The 23036-nt window shown below is 51.7% G+C and overlaps 1 protein-coding gene across 9 annotated transcripts in view; it reads right to left on the bottom strand.

Annotated features, from left to right (window-relative positions):
* ST3GAL1 (ST3 beta-galactoside alpha-2,3-sialyltransferase 1) overlaps positions 1-23036 on the bottom strand; it is a 91734-nt gene that overhangs the window by 32912 nt on the left and 35786 nt on the right. For 6 of the 9 annotated variants that reach the window (XM_045895839.3, XM_064587847.1, XM_064587848.1 and 3 more), the window contains exon 3: positions 6850-6904. The gene's annotated coding sequence lies outside the window, so the exon portion shown is untranslated. Of the gene's footprint in view, positions 1-6849; positions 6905-17852; positions 18086-23036 lie in introns of all 9 variants that reach the window. The other 3 variants (XM_045895838.3, XM_064587852.1, XM_045895840.3) reach the window with 1 other exon arrangement.

Here is a 23036-nt window from a genome sequence, read left to right as displayed (position 1 = left end):
TCCCCTGAGGGTGTGTCCACACCAGCAGGGGGACTGTCCCCACTCAGCCCTGCTCTCCCTGACCCCTGCAAGGTGCACACAACCGCTACTCACCCTCTATCAATGGAGGAGGCAGGTCAAGCGGGAGAGAGGGAATGAGTGAGTCTCGATGACCCACGGGACAGTGAATGCCCTTGAGGCCGGGGTGCCCCTGCCCCAGCAGAGCTGGCCGCCGAGTGGGCATTCAACACTGGGAGTCTTCCGCGCACCCCCACCTGCATCTCTGCTGAATGCTGGGGTGGGAGACTGCACAGCTTTTCCCCGGCTCCCCATCACAGGGCGCCCCCCCCCCTCTTGGGGAACACAGCACCTCTATGGCACTTTCTTACTCTGCCCAATTTGCTCTAGAACAGGTGCCCTTTGATCTCCTACAGTGCACTGGAGAGAGGTGAGCTTTGGAAAGGCTGCCTGCTATCCTGGGGTCGCAGAGACCGAGGCTAGACAGGCTGGCCTTGGCGCAAATCCGGGTGTCGTAGTGCATACACAGTGTGCGTCAGGACTCGCGATCTGAGTATCAGCACTTCTCTTTTGCCCTCTGGGGGACCTCACGAAGGCTTCCTTGTCTTTGAGTATCCTGGGCCGACACAGGGAGCACACGAGCTTGTGTGTGAGGGACGCCGAGATAAGCCTCGCTCCCTCCATATGGACAGCACGACGTGGGGCAAAGGACCAGATCCCGAGACAGGGTGTCCCACAGGCTTCCTTTTGCTCTTTTCTTTGGCCTTTTGGGGTCCCGACCCTTTACACCTTCTCCTTCCCTGCCTTAGTGAGTGACTAACAGCATCCTTTGCCATGGAAGACACTGGTGGGTGAATTTTGCATCGGTGTGTGTGTGTGTGTGTTGTTAGAGTTTGTTAGGGCTACATATCAAACATTGCTATGTTCTGCAAAGAAAACGAATAATCAAAAACCCAGAATGATGAACCATCGGGCTGAGCTCCCTTCCTCTTTGCTGTGTTGTGGTTTGTTAGGATTTCAACTCTACTTCTTTAGGACTTCAGCGCAGTTGTTTTGATCTCGGGGTGAGCCACTTCCACTGAGGAAGCCGTGTCAGGATGTGTCAGGATATCGCCATGAACATCTGGTTCTGCTGGCACTCAGGAGCCCAGTGCCTGGTGGCCGAGATGCTGGGGACGTGGTGATAAGGACACGTGGAGCAGTGGGTCTGACATAATGGACCTTTGAACTGTAAATACCAAGAATTGTGAGGACTCCCTTAGTGTCTGGTCTGGGCGAGGCTCCTCTTTGCTGACCTGAGTCGCTCTCCAGGGACCTTGGGACACTTGCTTCTGCCTTGACCAGGCCATTTCTGGTTGGCAGTGGCGTTAACCCACTCGGTGGTCTCCGGAGAAGGGCGCCTGTTCCTGCCTTGGCAAGGCTCCCCCGTGGGCAGGGGCGCCGGCCGGGTACCAGTCCCTGGGGCACTAACCTTCGGCGCAGCCCACCTGTCGCCCGCTAGCCGCGTGCCCCAGCATCGAGGGACCCAAGCCGGCAGCTTTTACTTGGAAGGACTGACTCCACAGACACACAGCTCGTAGAAAGGTACACCTCAACTAAATTCGGACTTTACTCTGCCTGAAACAACAGTGTAATCAATCACTGCTTCGGAGCATGTTATTTCTTTAATGGCTTATTAAGAGACATCATCCTATAGACTACTGGCTTGTGAAATATTACTATTATAAATTACCATTCCCACAGTGAACCTGTGTTAAATTATTGCCAAAGAGCATCTCAGTCTCTGAGCATAATTTGCCTCAAGTAAAATATTCTGGCCAATGCAGAAAATAAGCACATCGTCTTCAGATTCAACTTATATTTACGAGGCTCACACAGTATGCCTGGCTGCTAATTTTCTCCCTATTTGACAGGTAGGCATAGAGAGATGGGGGCTTTCTGATAAGCCGTGACCTGGATCCAGCCCCAAGAACCTTCACTCCTTCCTGTTTCTGGAGCTCAGAATCTGTGAGTGTTGACTGAGCTGTCATCTTCCCCCAAATTTAGAAGGGGTCACTCTGAGCCCTGACTCCAGGCGTGAAAGGTGTGAGATCTCCGCACTCCCCCTCCCCTTCACAACAGCCCTTGCCCACGCCCCAGAGCCTCATGGCACCTGCCAGGATCCATGACACACGAACAGGCTAGCTTCTCAGTCAGCAAGAGGGAGATAGGATAAACTCAGAGCTTGGACCATAGCTTTCCAGCCCCTCCACGCCCCTCTCTGCACATGCCTCACACTACCCAAAAGTCTCCAACAGTTCCCTCCATGCCAAGAATGAAATCCAAGGCTCTGGCCACAGCCTGCAAGATCCTACTAGAGCTGGCCGTTGCCTACTTTCTGACTCCACTCTCCATGCCTTTTCTTTGCTCACTCTATTTACCAGCCCCGTACCCTCCACAAGATGACAAGCACACGACGTGGGGACAGGCTATGTGCACTGCCCAGATGCTCCTCCCACAGATAGGAGGCTAGCCATCACTTAACGCAGGATGCTGGGTCCCATGTCAACTCCTTGGAGAGACTATCCCTGCACCCTCTGCATCCCTGAATAATGATGTCTATCACACTCTGCATTTCGCCCACCCGTTTTCCAACATTATATACTTATGAACATCTGAAAAGATTCTCCATGCAACTAGGTTCCTTGAACTCAAACTCTGTTTTTGTTCCCCACCATGTTCCTAGAACATCGATCTTATATAATCTTGAATAATCACCTGAAAGGTAGGTACTATCCCATTTTATAGATGATAAAACTGAGGCTAAAAGACGTTGAGCGATTGCAATTTACCTAATCTCACGATTAGTAGGTGATAGACCCAGGATTCAAATCCAGACATTTTCAATGCCACCTTATTGTCAAGAGATGCTACTTCATGGGTCTCTGGCATTCCCATGTGTCTTACTGGGCAGGCTAAGAATGCAAGGCCCCACCAGTCCTATATCTGGATCATTCTTCAGCATTGCATCTGCAGCAACCAACTGCAAAACATGAGGTGGTATCTTTCTCTGGGACCAAAAGACGGCTCGCTTACTGTTTGCTACGGAGCCACTTTTCTGGCTCATGCATCCCCTGGCTGGTGAACTCTGTGTCTCAAGTGCCACCTGCCCAGGAGCACTTCCCTGGTTCCCTCCCCCTCCCTTCCCCTCAAATTCATGTGAGACGACTATGTATTGGAAGGAAGGGAGCAAAAGAAAATTTGATTTGATCGAAGAAGGCTAAGCCAACAAATTTGGGGCAGACACCGTAGAAGACAAATTAACACAGAGAGGAGAAAGTTTTGAATGTTCACATTTTTGTGACCTTGAGAGCGGCTCAGCCATGAACTCTCTGGAGTTCGATCAAACGAAGAAGCTGATCAGGCTGAGCCTAACCTGCCACTGAGAGCACAGACCGTGTCTCATTTTGTTCAAGGTCTCTGGTACTGTACCCACATGGGGGCCTGCTTAATGGGTAGACGGACAGAGGGATGAGCCAACGATGCTGACTCGCGACAGGCTTGCTGGTCGACCCGCAGATTACCTGCTCCTTACCAGCAGGAAGGGCTGGGCTGTCTTATGCGTTTTTGAGAATTCCTTTTGGGAAACTTTCAAGGGGTTCACAGGCCAGTAACCAGGCAGAACTGCTTTCTAATTATTCTTTTTCTGGCTGAATGAGATTCAGTTAATTGAACACTTAATAAGTCCTTCTGGGCCCCAAGGAAAGAGAGACATTTCTCTGCTCCTGGAAATGAATTTCTGGTTCCACAGCCACAGAGCCCAGATCAGGGAGAGGTGAGGACTGCCTGAAGCTCTTAACTGAATGCCTGAGGCAGGATCGCCAAGGTCATGCCCTCAGCATTGGGCATCCCTCTGCTGAGAGCCCCAGGCCTACCTAATCAAAGGAGAGCTGCTGGAAGGCTCGGTCTCATTGCCTGGCTGCCTCCTGCCTCAGAGGCAAAGGCTTGCGGCATTTCAGGATCACAGAGGAATGTAGGGAGGACCATACCTCTCTGCTTCCTTTTCCAGGTAGGGAAACCAGGGCTCAGGGAGGGGACACGACTTGCCCAAGGTTGTACATGAGTCTGTGTTGGCCCCAAGACTAAAACCTGGGGTCCCTAACTCTCCAAACATGTCCCTTCCAGCACACCTGGTCCATGAGCTGCTCCAGCAGGCCCCAGACAGGTGTCAATGTCCACACAGATGGCAGAAGAAGTGACCCCCAGGCAGGACGAGTCTGTCCGAGATCACAGCCCACTACCGGCCCTGCCGGGACACAGATGTGTCTGCCTCTGCCCCTCCCCCAGCCCCACCCCCACCCCAAGTTCTGCTTGCTGGACTTCCCTCTCCCGAGGTCAGTTCGAGGTCAGTGGTACAGCCCCAGCACAATTTCTTGCTCTATTTCTGTAGTTTTGGAATCCAGGCTCCTGCCCTGCTTAGAAGGACAAGCCTGAAGTAGTGGATCAGAGTCCTGGTTCAAACATACGGTTTGAGAAAAAAATACAAAGCAAGGCACTATTGGAACTATGGAACTATTTCAAGTGTCACCCAAGAGTTGACGGTACAAAGAGGATTAAGGAACAAGACAAGTTGTTTCCTATTAGATATACACCTTCCTTCTGCCCCATTCAGTTCTGTTTGACTTTTCTCGCTACACGCCACAACCCCCTGCCTCACCCCCGCAGACACATGGAGGGTGGCAGATGGAGGAAACAATAGAGACTGGTAGCTGTGTTGGCCCTAGGGCCTTTGCACACGCTGTTCCTCCTGCCTAGAACATTCTTACGCTAGAATCCACATGGTTTGCTCCCTGTCTATATTCATGGTTCTGCCCAAATGCCCTCCTTGGAGGGGCCTTCCCTGATCAACCTAAAATAGCATCGCTGTCACTGTCCGCTTGCTCAGCTGCATTTTCCATCACAGACTTAATCACAAAATGACACTTCACTGTATACAGAATTCCTTCTTTGTGTGCCTGTCTCCCTATACCAGGAGGGCAGGAACATCACCTGTGTCCCTGCCTGCTGGGTCCCCCATGCAGAGGACAACAGTGGGCTCTCCACAATGTGTACAGGCTGGAGGCAGGGTGAAAAGTGCTCAGAGCTCAGGAAGCAGAGGTTCATCTGGGTTTGTGTGTAATGGGAGAAGGGGGGGCGGTCCTTGGTCATTTCTGTGCCTCAGTGTCCTCATATGGGAAATGGGATGGTGACAGTGACAACCTCAAAGCAGTCCTGCCCACGGATGGCCCAGGGCAGCGTCCAGCTCAGGGCAGGTGCCCTCTCAACCTGGGACCTTGTCTTGGGGGCCTCTTTGTCCCTGACCGAGCAGATCAGCCACCCCCAGGAAGGGAAGGCAGAGCTCAGCCTATGGACTTCCTTTGGCTTTTGCAAAAACAACAAAACCAAAAATATTACAAAACCACACTGTGCATCTGTGCAGTTGCCGAGGGTGGTGGCATACAAGCCTGAGTCCTGCTTCCTGGGGTCGGTCCTCTGTGGGTGAGGCAGGATGTGGGGCACGCAGCATGGGACAGGGACACCTGGCTCTGCTGGGGGGCCCCCAGGCCTGGTTCCCAGAGAGCTTGGAGCCTCGAAGTGACTTCCAAAGGGAAAGCACTTGGCAAAATAATAAATTAAATTAAATTAAATTAAATTAAATTAAATTAAATTAAATTAAGAATTTTTTAAAATTCACACAGTGTGATGTGTAAGAGCCAGGCCTAGAACCAGCTTTCCAGACTTCAGGAAGGGGACATTTGTTAGCTAGTGGTTTTCCAATTTTCTTTAAACTGGAATCTCCCCCAAGCAGAAACTAGCCACTTAAACAGCGTTTCCGGGTGAGGTGGGGGTGGGAACTCCCAGCCCAGCTGCTGGGTCTCACCACCCCTGACGCTGGTTTGCAAATCAAAGTCACACCCCCTTTACCCCCAGTCCAGAGTGTTCTCTGAGGATTCAGGAGACCAAATCAGGCAGTTCATCTGCAGTCATGTTACTAAATGGGTCTTGTTCGTTCTCAGGTTCTAGGAAACTTCTGAAAACAAACGAGTGGGTTTTAAGGATGAGGACGTGGAGACAGGTGCCCCTCGTGACGGGAGGGAGGGAACGTGAGAAGCAGCAGGACCAGGAGAAAACAGGTCAGAGCCACCGGGACGATGCAGAAAAGGCTGAGGGAGAGGGTTAGGCTCTGGCAGGCCCCTAACGGCATGTGGGAGGAGGGTGCTGGGGGCCCCAGTGGGTGTCGGCCCCAGGCCGGACCCCACCTCTGCCACCCGCCCTGCCCTCCTTCTCACCACGAAGTCAAGCGTCCTACTTTCTGAATCACAAAGACACATCCACGGTCGAAATAATCTACCGCTACAGTCTGCACGTGGGACGTGAGACATGCTTTATAATCAGCGCAGAATGCATCTCTCGTGCTGTATTTGTTGGTGACCTGTTGATGCATTTGAACGTAGCAAAAAGGGAACACACTCGGTTAACCAGAACTTTCCAATGATGAGAGGAACCTCTCATTCCCCGAGCACTGCCCAACTGCTTGGGGTACGAAAGCACTCTGCCTTCGAAACATCCTGTCTGTCTGGAGAGCCTACTGTGTTCTGGGTACCCCAGGAGAAACAGCGAGAGATACAAAAACCGGGTCACCTTGTCTTGGGGGCCTCTTTGTCCCTGACCGAGCAGATCAGCCACCTCCAGGAAGGGAAAGCAGAGGTCTCCCCCACATGTGTGGCGGGGGGACAACCATTTCAACAGTTTAAGGCAGAGAGAGCAAGCAATTGAGAACACGGGTTCTGGAGTCACAGAGAGCGGGATTCGAATCCCAGATCTGTCACTTACCCGCTGTGCGACCTCGGGGGAATTCCTTAACCTCTCTGAGACTCCGTTTCTTCATCTGAAAAACAGAAAAAAATACTCAGACTCACTGCAGGGAGAAGGCATGACAATCTCTCCAGAGAGTGCCGGCAACGTGCTCAGCTCACACGCACAGAGTAGGCATGAAGTGCTCTTTTGATGGCCAAGCCCCGGCAGGCCCCTGGTGAGGGGAGAGAACAAGTCACCTTCAGTGCGCAGGGTCCGAGTCAGGACAACGAGTGCAAGACTGTGCTCTGAGCGGAGAAGTGAGAGCCCTGTACTGCCTGATCTCTGAGACCACTTCCTGCCCTAGATGGAGGACCGGGGCAGGTGGTGTGCGCTCATTCGGCCATCTCTCATGCACCTGGCAGGGTTAGCTGCTCCGCACCCGCCACTCCCGGCAGTCCCTGAGGCAGTTCCAGCCTCCCGGCAGACCGGGGAGGAAACTGAGGCTCAGGCAGAGTGGCCTGGTGGGGCCACAGGAGCGGCGAGCAGCAGAGAGGGGCTGGAAGCCATTCTGCCCGGATGACAGAGGACAGAGGATTTTCAGGTGCATCTGCAACGGGACTAGTGGCGAGTCCCAGATCACATGGCGGTGGGGGAAGGTCTGATTCTAGAATATGCTAATTGGCAGGAATCAGACAGCTGGGCATTTTGCAAAGGGAGAAGTTACTTGAATCTGAGAAGTGGGGAGGTGTTTTAGCCTTTTTTTCCTAGATGCCGAGTGGGGGGAGGGCCCTTCCTAAACAGTAATAAGGACGGATGAAAATACCCACTCTGCCCGTGGGATGAATAATAACCCCCAGCTTGCAGCAGCTTCAGCCGCATGCTGTCTTGGCTCTTGTCACCTGTGAGGCACGCAAAATGCTTTCCCTCTGGGAGTGGGGTTGAAGAGAACTTTCTGTAGCGTTCCAATTTTAGTATGTGTGCTGCCAAGGCAAGCAAGAAAAGCACTTTCTGAATAGTCAAGACCACCTGGGCTTCTTTCTCTCCCTCTCACCTGAGCGCACCTGCGTCCGTGGACCTGAGCTCGCTGACCTCTGCACATCAATAATGGATGACCCAGAAGCCCATGGATGTTAATAGTACATAGCGGCCGCCCGGCCAGCAGGAGGGAGTCGGTGCCCAGGATGGGCTGGCCTGCCTCTGACTCTCCATGGACACAACATGAAAGGAGAAATTTTTAAGAACTATAAAACAGTTTAAGTAAAAGTAGTTACTTTCCAGAATAAGCAACATGTGTTGCGGACACCCTCTCTCCCACCGCATGCTGGGGAACACTGAAGGGAACGCAGCCCTGCGTAAGTAACACTGGTGAGCCTCACCCATCGAGCCAGTGGCTGGGGGACCACCAGCCTGTCACTCCTGGCTGTGCATCCTTCGGTGAGCCACTTACTCCACTGTGCCTCAGTTTCCTCATCTGTAAAGTGGGGAGAAGGATAGTGCCTAGCTCCTGGGTTGCTGAGAAGATTAATAAGGTCAACACATATGAAGTGTTTAAGGCATGCCTGGCTGGTAGTAAGTGCTCTCTAAGGGCTAAGCTGCCATCATCACCATCACCATCATCATCACCATCATCTCCATCATTATCATCATCATTTCCATCATCATCACCATCATCATCACCACCACCATCACCATCATCAGCGTCATCTCTATCATCAACATCATCATCATCACCATCCTCACCATCATCATCATCATCACCATCATCTCCATCATTATCATCATCATTTCCATCATCATCACCATCATCATCACCACCACCATCACCATCATCATCATCTCCATCAACATCATCATCTTCATCACCATCATCATCACCACCACCATCACTATCATCATCGTCATCTCTATCATCAACATCATCATCATCACCATCCTCACCATCATCATCATCACTATCATCATCATCATCATCACCATCATCATCATCACACACCATCACCATCACCGTCATGATCATCTACTCTGGGCCAGATGCGACACATCTTATGGAAAGTGTCATTTTGCTCCCATTTCCCAGATGAGGAAATTGAGCCTTTGAGAGTCAAAATGCACTGAATTATTCATCATGCCAATAATTAATTAGCAGTGAGCTGGGAGGAAGCCGAGAACTTGCACATGGTGCCATCCACCCTGACACCGTTAAGCTGAGCTGAGTTGAACCACATCAGGCAGAGAACTTCGAAAGGCGGGCTGTCCCTATGTCCTGTGATCTTTTTCTCCTTAGCTGGTGGATCCCTCTGCTAAACAAACACCCTCAGACACAGCTCTTCCTAAGCAAAGCCAGATGTGAATTGGGAAGAAGAAACAAACATGGAGGTTGGAGTGTTACCACTGAATCCCAAGAGGTGGCTCTGAGCCTGGTGATTCTGTCTCTGAGTGGCTACTCAAGATGAATACCCAGACTCATGAGCAAGACCCAGAAACTTTCCTGGACACAAGGCAGTAAGAGTGAGTTCTCCTGATGCCCATCCACACCCAGCACTGTCATGCGGGGTCATTATGGTGCTTTATTGGTGGGAGACAGTACCTGTGGGAGGGGGTTTGCCGAAATACTACCACTTTGGAGTTTACAAAAGCATCTTTGTAAAAAGAATCTCTTGGAGTCAATTTTGGTTCTGAACGTTGCCCAGTTGCCTTGGTGTAGGCATCAAAGGCCCTGAGAAAATGAAATCTGCTTAGATTTTGCTGGCCCAACCTTTGGCCTTTTTCTTTAAAAAAAAAAAAAAAAATTCCAGTGTAGTTACCATACAGTGTTATATTAGTTTCAGATGTACGATGTAGTGATTCAACAATTCTCTACATCACTCTGTGCAGCATTATTTACAATAGCCAAATCATGGAAGCACCCCAAGTGTCCATCAATAAAAGAATAGAGAAAGAAGATGTGGTATATATACACAATGGAATACTCCTTGGCCATAAAAAGAACGAAATCTTGCCATTTGCAAAACACTTGCCTTGATGTGTTGGATCCTGGTTGGCACAAGACAATGATGTGCCTCAAGTCACAGCAGGTTAGCAACACCCAGGGTTCCCCAAACCTGGGTGGCTCCCAGTAACGGCCTCCCGCTTCCCTGTAGGATTCCAAGAAGTATTTTCTGAGCACCTGGTCTGTACCAAGGGATAGGTGCCAAGGACATAAAGATAAATGGAATGAGGATTCACCACTATGGGGAAATACACAATCAGTATAATGGGGGACAAGCAACAACCAAGCACTAAGAGCAACCTAGGTTCTATTCAGTGCTTCCTTGTGAAGCTCTACCCACCCCCCCATGTGACTGTATTTGGAGACAGGGCCCATGCGGAGGTAACTGAGGTTAGATGAGGTCATAAGGGTGGGACCCTAAGCCCACAGACGGGTAGCCTTGTAAGAAAAGGAAGAGACACCGAAGAGCACTCACAGTGCACCCACACAAGAAAGGCCAGTGAGGACGCAGTGGGAAAGTAACTGTCTGCTAGCCAGGAAGAGAAGTCTCAAGAGACACTGACTTGGACAGCAACTTGATCTTGGTCTTCCAGCCTCCAGAACTGGGAGAAAATAAGCTTCTGTTGTTTAAGTCACCCAGTTGTAGAACTCTGGGATGGCAGCCCCAGGAGACTCACGCAGGGCTGTAATAACCATCCCCATTTTGCAGATGAAGAAGCTGGGGCATCAGGAGGAGATGTACCTTCCTGAAGGTCACACAACTACTAAGTGGTAGAGCCAGGTGGTCAAACTTATGCATCTGGCTGCAGAGCCCAAAAGCTGATGGCCGACTGTCTTATGCAAATATTTATTTGCCCCCTCCCTGCCCCCTCCCTGTCACCGTGAGAAGGCTATACCTCCCCACTCCATTGATGTTGGGTTTGGCCCTGTCTCTTGCTTTGGCCAGTGGGATGTGAAGAGGTATGATGTGTACCATCTCAAAGCAGAAGATTTAAATTTGATTATGTGAGGGTTTTTTATGTGGATTTTTCAGCTCTGGCATGATTGTGGCATGCCCTAAAAAATGACTACCTTTAGCCCAGGCCTTAGAGATAACTCAAGGCACATTGCTGGCCTGCAGTTGACCCACAGTCTTCTTGTAATACGAACAAGAAATATACATTTGTTGTAAGTCACTGAGACTTGGGGATTATTTGTTATGCAGCAGAGTGGACACATATAGGGCTCATTCTATAATTTTTCTATCTCCAACCAACCCACATTCCATTTGTAAGAATGGAGTAGGTGCTCATGAGATCGGACTTCCAGAACAGGCTCTGTCCTTCACCAGCTCTGTGGCTTTCACTTCTCTGGGCCTCAGTTTATTCATCTGCAAAATTGGGGTAATAATAGCACCTGCATCCTGGGGTTCTTGCAAGGATTCTGCAGGAGATGATATGAATTTCTCAGCACAGTGCCTAACACAGTAAAGGCCCACTATGACCACGATTGCCACGTAGGATGACGGCGTGATGCGTTAAAGCTGAAGAAACATACCTGGGTTCAAATCAAGTGCTCCTTTTTCAGCCCATCTTACAGCTAGTGCTCCCTCGGCCAGCCAGTGTGGAGGTCCATGTTCTACAGGAGGAGGGCCAGAGGCTGGTCCTGCTCAGGGAGGCAGCAGGAAGCAGGATGAGGGGGGAGGAGGGAGGCCCTTGGTTCTTATGAAGGGGAAGATGGGCTCTCCTAGGCCCAGAGTGTGGAAGCACAAATTGAAAAGAAGGGTGGGAAGAAGGTACTTTGAGGGGCTGGTTCCTCTTCTCCCATTCCTGTCCCACTTCTTAGAGGAGAAACTGAGGCCCAGAAAGGGGAGTGTCTTCCCCACGGTCATACAGCTGGTTAGCATCAGAACTTGGACTAGAACCTTGATCTCCTGAGACCAGCTCAGGCATCATTCCACTGCCTCCTGCTCATTTAGGAAGAAATGCGACTCATTCTTTGCACTGGCTCAGAAGACAAATGTCAAGTTTCTCTATCCTCGTGGGTGGATTTACCAAAACTCCACAATTCAACAAGCTTTTCTTTAAGTCATTTCAAAATTCCCCCTTCTCTTTCTGGGAAACTCAGTCCTCTTCATACACCCTGGCTCCTGGAGTAGGCAGTGGGGTAATCTGCTGTGAATACTGTTCAGGGCATAAAGCAGGAGTTGGTGGTTGCTAGATTTGTTTTTTGTTTTTTGTTTTTGTTTTTGTTTTTTTTGTGGGGGGGGTGTCTCTGTTTGCTGGTTTGTTTTCCCCAAGGCTTTCAACAGGCACTGTGCAAGGAAATTTAGCACAGGAAGGTAAGACTCTGCTGTCCAGAGCTGCCACTCAGGAGTATGAGATTGGATGCTCTCTTTTAGAGAAGAAACAGACTGTGCTGGACAGGGAGGGCTTCAGGGAGGAGGCAACCCTGGCCCTGGCTCTAGAAAGATGGGAAGAACATGACAAGGCCAAAGAGAAAAGGAATTCCAGAATCTTGTAGGGTAAAGTTTTGAAAGGGAGCAAGGAGGACAAAGGTCTCAAGTTTTTGTTTTCGTTTTTATTTTGCAGGGTAGGGGCAGAGCTGACAACGAGTAACAGATAGAACAGTCCACAATTTCAACTTTCAGGGAGCGTAACTGAAGTGAGCTTCAGTTTATTCATCTGAAAAATGGGGGAAACTGAGGCCAACTCCAAGATGTATAGAGAACGGAAGGTAGAGGTCGTGGGTCTCTCTGGAGCAGAACTCAGATCTGCTTACCATCCAGTATCATAATGTCTCCCTCCAGGGGGAAAAGCTGGGAGGTCTGCTTGTGGGCCATTATAAAAGATCACGGTCCCTTAGCTGTGAAGCAAAGCCACAGGACTTGGGGAGCAAGTTGAAATGCCGCAAACATGAAGCTCAGGCTGCCCAGCTGTGCTGGGAGTGATAAAGTCCTTTGTCTCTGATCCAGGAAACTCATGTCTTCTGCCCGTATCTGCCATCAGGCTGATGTCTTAGGCAGCAGAGTAACACCTCAAGATTTTCACAGTTCTGCACGGCCACTGGTCACATGTGGCGACTTTTAATTAAAATTAAGTATAACGTAAAATATAGTTCCTCAGGTGTATTAACCAAATTTCTAGCACTTCCTGGCTTTAGGTGGTTGGTGGCTACTAGACTAAACAGTACGGCTATGGATCATTCCCATGCCTGGGAAAGTTCTCTCGGCGATCCCTGGTCTAGTAGATAAGAGCTCAGGGTGTGGGGCTCAATCCTTCCTCCTACCACTTGCTGGCCATGAGAATGTGAGCAAGCTACGTCACCTGAGTTCCTCTTCCTCATCTCTAAGACCAGAAAAACAGGGCTGATCTTGTGGGTTCTTGGGAGGATTCCAAAAAATAACCCCTACAAAATATACCTAGCCTGGGCCTATGGGGAGGGCTCCCCAAACAAGAGCTAACATTTTGAGGCATTGAGCAAATGCCAGTTGCCCCTTCACACCACAGGGAGGGTGGCAGCGGGCAACACGAGGGATACGACGGAACAGGAAGGAAGGTGGCAAAACACAGAGGGGCGTAGGAAGCCAGGCCCAGAGGTTTGGCCTTACCACAAACGCAAGTGGGAGCCTTGGAAGATTGTGGGCAGAGGGATGCCTCTTCTCGCCCTACCCAAGCTCACCGAGGCAGTGTGGGGAGAAGGCAGATCACAGGCTTTGGCACAGAGGACATGGGCGAGATTCTCCCACTACCACCTCTGAGCTGTGAGGCCCTGGGCAAGGCGTCGGACCTCGAGAGCCAGGGCTTATGCCTTGCAGACACTGGCATTGTAAGACTCACCCGGATGAGTTACTGAGAGGGTTAAGTGAGGTACCACGTGCAAAACTCTCAGAACAGTTTCTGGCACACAGTAGGGACACTAAGGAAAGAAACTCCATTCCTTTTTTCCTCTCTGGAGAGAAAGGCTGGCCTGGAGGATGAGCAAGAAACCTGAGTGGCGCCAAGGGGCAGGCGATGGTAACCAAGAGCTGCTGGGCTTTCCTTAGGTAGCAGATTACTCCCAGTGACCTCCGGACTCCCTTCACCTGGAAAGGCAGGTTTCAGGTTTTCATTTGCCTAGCTGGGGTCAGGCTACTTGGAAGGCTCCAGGTCCCTGTAGAGCAGAGATGCTGTTGGCACCCAGCCTGAATGGCCATTCCCCCTCAGCTGCTGTGGCTGTTGGCTCCAGAGGACTGTCCCGGCTAGACAGGAGCCGCCTTGCCTGGGAGGAGCCCACAGCCTGGCCCCCTTCACCCTGGGCAGCCCCCGGAATGACTGAGGTGCCTGTGATTACACGATGCTGGCATCGTTTGCCTCCGTGTTGGAGCCAAACCTGTCGTGGGCACACTTTGTGCTCAGGGTTCCCATGGAGTCAGCTGAGGATTGACTGCAGCTGGAGGCACGTCCCTGCTTGGCTTCTCTCCTCTCCCTGCCCTCCCCTGTCTCCCTCACCTCGCCTTCTCCTGGAGCACCTCCTTAGTAATCCACGCACACCGAATGCTTGCCTCAGGCTCTGCTAGCAAGGAACTGAGATCCCTGCATGAGGCTGGTCCGAGCAGTGACTGCCAGTAAGAGAAAGCCTCAGGAGTGAAATGCTCTCAAGTGCACAGACCTTGTCAAGAGCAAGGAATCTCTTCCGCAACCACCTGGTCCAAGCCCTTGGCTTTATATAATGAGCAACCAGGAGCCATCGGTCATTTAGCAAGGACTCCTCGGGGCCCAGAATGTGCCAGGCCCTGTTTTGGATATGGGTGATACAACAGTGAACAAGACAAAGCCCCTCTCCTCTTGAAGCTCATGCATCAAATCAAACAGCAGAGCATGGCGAACACTTCTGCAGAAAACAAAAGCAGCCAGCGAGACCATGGACGACAGGGAGGTGGCCCTGGAGTGAACGCTCACCCGCCGAGCCTCCGAATGAGTCGGCCGTGCAAAGGCAGGGGTGAGGGAAGCAGAGTTCAGGCAGAGGGGAGAGGCAGAGCGAGATCACAGGGCAGAAACAAGCCAGCCGTCCTCAGTGCGGGGGCTGGTGCAGTGTGAATGTGCCCAGCAGAAGGGGTGATTCTACGAGACGAGGTCAGACAGCGACACAGGACCTGATCATGTCAGCCCGGGAGTGCAGGGACCTGTCAGCCAACAAATGGGCAAAGGTGACTCCTCTGAATTCCCTTTTCCAGTCTCTTCCTCTGGGTTGGCTCCGTCCTTGGGAAACCAGGAGACTCACCCATTCCCACTGGAGCTCCCAGGCCAAGACCACCTCTCACATCGCATTTTCAATACCAGAGATGAAGACTCGTGAATAAACCAGTTAGTAGCCTTTTGAGCAATTTTGAGCACCAGCTCCACGTTCCAAACTGCTTCTCCGGGCTTTCCTGGGAAGGCGCCCATCAGACACGAGGCCAATAAATATTTCATCATCCTTCATTTCATCCCACATCAAATGAGACACGGCTGCAGGAGGCGTGGGGAAGACCGGCTGGAAGTCATCGGAGATGAGCTGAGGCAGAGGGTGGACTTTGGGAGGGGCCCGAGGCTCTCAGAAGGCAGCTAGCTGTACCTTTTGCCACTTGCTTGCCAGGCAACCTGAAACCAGTGCTGAGAGCGTCAGAAGCCTCAGTCTCCTCCTCTGGAAAATGGGCACACCAGTAACCTTGACAGAGTGGAGTGAAGGCAGCTCACGGACTCGGCACACGGGGCACAGGAGCCTGGTCTCATCACCACTGACAGCATCGCGTGCCTGGGCCCGGGAGGGGGGTTCCTCCTCTGCCCAGGGGCGGTCACTGTGGCTGGGAGCAGCTTGGGGATGCAGGGTGAAACCCCTCATGAGGGAAGTCTGGGGATGGAGGAGGAGTCTGAGGAGGCCAGCCTCCAGTTCTTTCTTCCTGAGTCCTTACGCCGTGCAATTCTTCCATAATAACCAGTAACCTTTTCAAATAGGATTTTAAGTGATCAACAGAGGTGCTCGTGGCTCATGGCCTCAGAGGGCAAAGGAAGGAAACCCTTGCCGTTCTCCCTCCTTCGGTCTCCAGCATTATTATCCCGTGCCCGAATTAAATCCTTCTGACACACTTGCCCATTTTGGCAGTAAATACTCATCTCAGGGGTTTTAAAAGATCAGCAAACATGGTTTGGAAATTCTCATCAAGCCGAAGCCTGCTAAGGACAGAGAAGCAAGGCTATCCAGGTGTATGAGGAGGTAGACAGGCAGGGGATCTGAAATCCCTGGGGAGGCGGCGAAGATGAAGATGGTGGAAACATTCCGGCACACCTGATACCACAGAAGGGCGACTGTCTTTAGTGATCAGCTACTATGTGCCCAGCACATCACATACAACACCTGCCACTTACTAACTACTCCCACGTGCACTGTTACAAACACTTGATGTGGATTAAGCCATTTCATCTTCCGAACAACCTAGCATTCGGGGCCTAGCGGCCCTGCACATTAGGCAAGCACAGAGAGGGGAAGTCACTGGTCCAAGGTCACGCGGCCAGCAGGTGGCAAAGTCAGTGCCTGAATCCAGATTGCCAGGCTCTGGGACTGACGCCAGCAGTGATACATGACCTTAGTTAATCTCCCTTCCCCTTGGCCACAGACCTACAGAGTTCCACATGATCACTTAAATTCTTAAGGAGTGCCCACTGAGGTGCAGAAAGGTGAAGGATCTGTCTGTGAGTGTCCTCAGAGACTCAACCCCAAGCCTGGGGTCTGCAGGGGGCCCTGAGGCTAAGCAAGCCAAGGGGGTGGGAGGTAAGCAGGGAGGGAAGGAGGAGAAAAGCCACTGGACCCCGCAAATCCAGGGAAGTAAATACATCTCCCCGTTTGCTCTTTGCAACACCAGGTGGGGTTTATGAGTTTTTAATTAAAATTTTTGACAGACAAGCTGTATCCTACGTGCAGCACTGGGTGTAAAAAAATAACTGCGAGATCGGAAGTAAAGGCTAGAGGAATCAGTCTCCTCTGGCTTGGTATAAAATTCACATGCGATCCTTTAACATCAGGCTGACAACCCAGTCCACAGAAGGGCCCAGATCTGGGAGGAGGAGAGGGGGCAAAGGGGACTGGCTGCTTCTGTGGAAGTTGGGGGTTCTCACTTGGGGTCCCATTGGGGCTGCCTAGGACTAGCTAGTTGACTGAACAGGTCTCTCAAGTGTCCCCTGAGAACACACTTTTCAAGGTCAGTGGTGAGAGCAAAGGTCAGAGAGGAGGGCACGGGGCAGAGGAGACCCCTCTGGAGTGCCATCCTCCACTCTGGGCCACCGTGCTCGGGGTCCCGATGCCGCTGGCCCTGACCCAGTCCTGTGCCTCTCCCTGCAGGGGACTCGGGACTGGCCAAGGTGCAGAGCCGTGTCGGCACGTCCAGGATGCTCTGTCTAGAACCAACTGATGGAATTAATCACTCATGGGGCATTTGGCTCACACTACTTTTGAGTATTTTTTTCTTATTCTAGCTCCCCCCGCCCCATTTTATCTTGGAGTGGGAAAGTCCTCTGTTGAGCATAAAATTCCATATTTACATAAAGGAAAAGATGGAACACATTAGAAATGCAAACCTCCCTAAGGCAGGAGCTGTAAACTGGAGTCTGGCCCCGTCTTTGTAAATAAAGTTTTATTGGAACAGAGTTGTGCACATTTATTTCCATAGTGCCTGGGGTGGCTTTTGTGCTGTGACGACAGGCGAGGAGCTGTGACAGAAAGGCTGTGGCTCGCAAAGCCGAAAATAGCTACGACCTGACCCTCTAAAGAAAAAGGTGTCTGGTACCTGCTACGGGATCAAACGCCCTGAGCAACTGTGAAAAATAAAGGTGAACCAAGAAGCCTATTTGCAGCCTGCCAGGCACCTGGCTAATATTCATAATATATAAAGAGCGCTTACAAAATAAGGATACGCACACAATTTCTAAAAATGGGGAAAGGACAAAAAAGGCAGATCAATGGAGAAGAAATGCAAGTGACCAATTAGCTATAAAGAGTGGTTCCAGGTCACTAATAATCGAAGTGATACACACAACAAGGAGATGTCATTTCTTACCTACGGGAATCTCAAGGATTCAAGAATGATCCACGGGACTGGCCAACCCCTAGTTCATTCTTCTTCTGCCTGTCTCCCGTCGGGTACAGCATGCTCCCAGGCAACGGAGAACGGGTGTGTTTTGCTGTGGTTTCAGGGTCACCGGGAAGCTCAGAGTGCCCCAGAGCCACATACACTGACTGGCTCTCTCTCGTGTTGCCAGCATGGCGCACAGAGCGGATGCGCCTTCCATGCTGTGGAAGGGAAGCAAATGGCCTGGGGTCAGGAAAGAAGGGGCCACCTGTGGCTGCCCTTCTTCCTTCTAGCAAGTGCCCAGGCTCCTTCCCGCGAGTCCCCTCTCTCCCTTGCGCGCCTGCTCTGTGGGACCGTCACTACACAGGCTGCCTCCCCACAGCAGGAGTGGAGGGGTCCCAGGAGGCTCCTCAGACTTCTGCGTTCTCAGGCAGCGAGATACCCTCCTGGGGCTGTGACTTCGGAGCAAATAAGTGAGGCTAGAAGGAATGGGGGGGTCCTGCATTCTCGGGGCACAGGTGGACACGTGGAGTCCAGATATGACATGGGTGTGCCTGTTAAGACCCCCGAGGTCCTCCGGGTTCTTGACCTTTCCAATCCAGGGCTCTCTAGGCTTTGTCCTCACTCCGGCATCTCACGGCAGCTTTCCCAGAGAGGGAAGCAAGCCTGCTCATTTCCATACTGGCTCCGTAGCTAATACCAAGCCCTACCTGGGAAATCTATCTACCTCTCGCCATCCAGCTAAACCCTACTCCCACTTCACAGCCCAGATGATCCACCCCCTTTTCCTCAATGTCTTTCAGGGTGATCCCCCTCCCCCACCCTACTGTCTTCTCCATTTCTGGACTTCTCTGTTCTCCTGCCAGGCAGGACCCAGTAGAAAGGTGTGCCTCAGAGGGGTGAGCGCCTCCCCACCATCTTGGGGGGCAGCACCCTCCCATGAGATGCCACCAGCCAGCTGGCCCTCCCTCTAGAAACTGCACCCTGCTCCTGCCTGTCCATGGGCCACCTCTTTCTGCTTTATCTCCCACATTCTCCCTTGTCCTCTCAGTTCCAATCCTACTAACTCCATACCTGTTCTTGAATTCTCCAAGCTCATTCTTGCCTCAGGGCCTTTGCACCTGCTGAATGCTCTGACTCCTATTATTCCTGCTCCAGTTCAAGAGGAATTTAAGGCCGAAAATAATTTCCATTTCTCTAGCATTTTCTTTGGCAATCTGGATCCATCTGCCAGACTACACTCTCACAATAAATAGCTCTGTGAGGTCAGCAGGGCAACAATTACTATAATGGCCAGCCAGTGTCACGGCTAGGACATCATGAACTGGAACTGCTCACAACTCTCATAATTACAAGCCCAGGTTCATTTTCCTAGGCCACGAGGCTGGCCACAAAGGAGAATAAACATCCCCCACTCCCCCACAGGCAGACTCTTTAAGAATGCCGGTTCAAGGGTAAAGACACGTCCTTCAATCAGACTCCAGGCACACAGTTGGTGGGACCCTTCAGAAAGAGGCCAAAGGCGTTCTCTGCACTGTCGGGCTGAGATCAGTAGCTCCGGGAGCCTACAGACTGCCCACAAACTGCTCTCCAGGCCACAGCAGGACCTCGCCATGACTGCCCACAGGTGGGCCAGCCGCTTCCTGTTGACTGGCTGCCACTCAGAATGTGCCCTGTGCCAAGCTCCTGGCCAGGCTTTTGCTGGAACCATTCCAGGGTCGTTTCTGGCAGCACAGTGGCTGGGTAGTCCCATGCAGGAGGGCTCAGAAGCCCCAGCCCTCCTCTGGACTCTGCCATTGCAAAGCTGTGTGACTTAGAGAAAGGCCCTATCCCTCTCTGGGCTTCAGTTCCTGCCTCAGAGAAAGGTAGCACCGAGGGGCCCCTCAGGGTGGTGGAAAATGCGCCTACACTAAGCCACAAAGGACTGTGTTTTATATCCCTTGGGTCACCACCCCTTGGGGGACCTTGGCAAGTTCCCAAATTCTGAGCATCAGTTTCCCACTCTGTCAAATCTGGTGTTAAATCAGAGGGTGTTGAAACTGCTGTCTCATGGGCCTGTTTTGTCTGGGCCATACAGCAATTGACAAAACTCTGAATTAGTGAACACTTTTATCTTTTTAAATATTTTATTTATTTGTCAGAGAGAGAAAGAGAGAGAGAACACAAGCAGGGGGAGTGGCAGGCAGAGGGAGAAGAAGGCTCCCCGCTGAGCAAGGAGCCCGATGCAGGACTTGATCCCCAGACCCTGGGATCATGACCTGAGCCGAAGGCAGACGCTTAGCCCACTGAGCCACCCAGGCGTCCTGCTAACACTTTTTTTTTTAAAATATTTTATTTATTTATTTGACAGAGAGATAGAGAGTACAGGTAGGCCGAGAGGCAGGCAGAGGGAGAGGGAGAAGCAGGCTCTCCGCTGAGCAGGGAGCCCGATGTGGGGCTCGATCCCAGGATCCTGGGATCACGACCTGAGCTGAAGGCAGACGCTTAACCAACTGAGCCACCCAGGCGCCCCCCTGCTAACACTTGTAAAAATCAGAAAACTTCACATAAAAATCTGGACCTCCTTTGCTAAAAGGAAGAGAAGATGCAGGAGCCCGAGGCTCACATTCCCCCTGGGCTAAGCAACAGCCATCTCCTTTGGTCAGAACCTGGTCAGTCTGCCGGTCTGTCACAGACCCCACTACTCCCTATTGCTGACCAGGCCGCTTTATCCATCTGTACTCTCCACACGGCCCCTGTGGACCCAGGAGACTGTGACCCCTGGACTGGATATTCTAAAGACCCCCTCTGCTCTCGCTTTCCGTGACGTTCCTGATATTCACACGCCACAGAGGCCGCCCTGCCATCCCTTGGGGTAGGGAGCAGAGGGCTGTCTCTCGTGGGTCTGAAGGCTGAGGCCCTGCCTTTGCCAGGATTCCCATCCCCTGGTCAGCGGAAAGAGGATAGCTCCTGAGCGTACCAAGCAGCCATTGGGCCACGCAGAGCTCCGGCCGCCGCTGCGGCCTCTATAATGACCTGCAGCCTGTAATCAAGCCCCATTGAGAGACCTTAGGAAGGAGGGCTTTTTCCATTTCCTGATCATAGAATTTCAGGGTTGGAAGGGACTTTAAAATGGCATCTAGATCAACCCATCATTACCGTCTTGCTGTTGGCCCAGCACGCTGGGAGCTGAAAAATTTAAGATGCGGCAAAAGGAGCCCTCCCCCCGCCCCGGAGTCCTCCCAAGCTGAGGAGGCCAGGAAAATAAACAGGTAATGACAATGCAGGATTACAAGGGCTCTGGGACCCCACAGCTACCAGGCACTCAGCCATATGACGGGCGAAACACTGCCCGTAAACAATCTCCCCTAATTCTCAAGAAAACTCTCCCAGGAGGTGCCATTTTTCATACTTGGTTTGCAAGGGAGGACTCTAAGGCTCAGAGAGGTTAAGGCCCTTGGTGGAGGTTGCACAGCCCGTAGAGTGCTGGAGCAGACTTTGATCCCAGTGATGTGAGACTCCAGAACTGGATTTGTACACACGACTTTATCCTGCTCTTCTGGAAGGGCAGCGCGGGGAGCAGAAAGGAGAGGCCTGGGACCAGAGCCTGCTGAAGGGGCAAATGTCTACACTTCTCTTGAAGGACAAACAGAAGAGCGAGTGAGCTTGGGGTGGGGGTGCGGCTGGGCTGAGGGCAGGGCAGGCACAGAAGTCCGGGGCCTCCTTAGCAATTCAAGAAACGCACACGCAGACAGGAGGAGGCATCACTTGACACCGATGAGCCTGGCACAAATTAGCAGGCTCTGTGATGCCAAGTGTCCGGGGTACGTGTAAACACAGAACCTCATGCCGGGCTAAAGGGAAGGTAGACTCGTCAGCCATACAAGAAGCCACCGGCAGTATTGGGGCAAGCGACGCAGAGGTAGGCTCTATGCCCCAGCAATCCTCCTCCAAGGTGAACGCCAGAGCCTTCCAACGTATGAAGGAGAGTATGAAGTGCATTCCAGAATGTTCTTCCATGTGTGAGAGGAAGAAAAATCATGGTTCATAGAAATTTTTTTTTTTATAAAATGAGGAAAATGTTTCTGTTATAATGTTAAGGCGGCAGGAGTCAGGAAACAGGCTGATAACATCCTGCATCCCTTGTAGGATGGCCCAGGAGGTGTCCGGGACCGGATGCCAGGCCCAGAAGAAGAACTCGAGAAAGGCATGCAGGCAAGGATTGTTACTTCCAACACTTGTGCTTTGGGGCCTGCCAGAGGTCTTTACGTTCGCCCCCACTCACCGTTCATTCATTCCATACATACGGAGTGCACACCTGCTGTGCACCAGGTAAGGCACCGGGCGGGAGGAGGCCAGCAGCGAGCCAAGTGGATGAAGCAGCTTAGATCCGCGGTGTTCCAGAGACTCAACAAAGAAGCAAACGCGTGATCGGTCAGAGGTGCAGAGACCAGCGACGAAGAGTGAAGAGTAGGGCCCAGAAGGAGCCCGCAGCTTGGGGGTGCGTGCCTTTTCGTGCATAGTCTACGGCAGCATCACAGAACCTTCCGTGTCCTGATACTTCTGCTTTCCAACCACTACCAGTCGTCCCAGCTTCGGGCGGAACTTAACCTGGACCACCATGACTCCCAGAGCTGCTTCGAGAAAAGAGCTTGAGCCTGGCCCCACCTGGAGCCTTCCCGAGCCTTCCCTTGGATTCTGACCTCACTTATGGGCATCACGAGAGCCCCCCCTCCCCCGCAGAGGAGGTGGCCTTGCTCTTGCCTGCTGGGCAAGACCACAGCCTTCTGTCCAGAACAAAAGGACGTTCATGTGGGGCATCGAAGGCCTCAGACTGTTCTGGCTTCCACTCTGTAATTTCCTCCAGGAATCTCTGCTCCAGGAAATGGCCTGATGTGCGGTTTTGTGCCCAAAGAGATTTATGACCATGTTATTTTTAATAGTGAAATGCCAGAGGGCTCCAGCGTGCCCCACCTGAAGGAGAGCATGAAGAGCAGCGTGGTATGTTCAAGTACCCGTCCTCTGACGGAGAAGTCTCCATCATTAATAATGCTCACGAAGAATTTAAAATAACATGGGGAAATATCTGCTGTACTGTTAAATTGGAAAAAAAAACAAACAAAAGAAACAATACCAGAATCAGAATTATAGTCTTAACAAGAAAGGAACCGAAAATGGAGAGAAAGGAAATAC

This window comes from Mirounga angustirostris, unplaced genomic scaffold (genome assembly GCF_029215605.1).
Source record: "Mirounga angustirostris isolate CCGP_5_RB_7025 unplaced genomic scaffold, mMirAng1.0.hap1 SCAF_4, whole genome shotgun sequence".
In the NCBI taxonomy this organism is placed as follows: Eukaryota; Metazoa; Chordata; class Mammalia; order Carnivora; family Phocidae; genus Mirounga; species Mirounga angustirostris.
The sequence above is the reverse complement of the archived record's forward strand: the minus strand, read 5'-3'. Positions and strand labels throughout refer to the sequence as shown.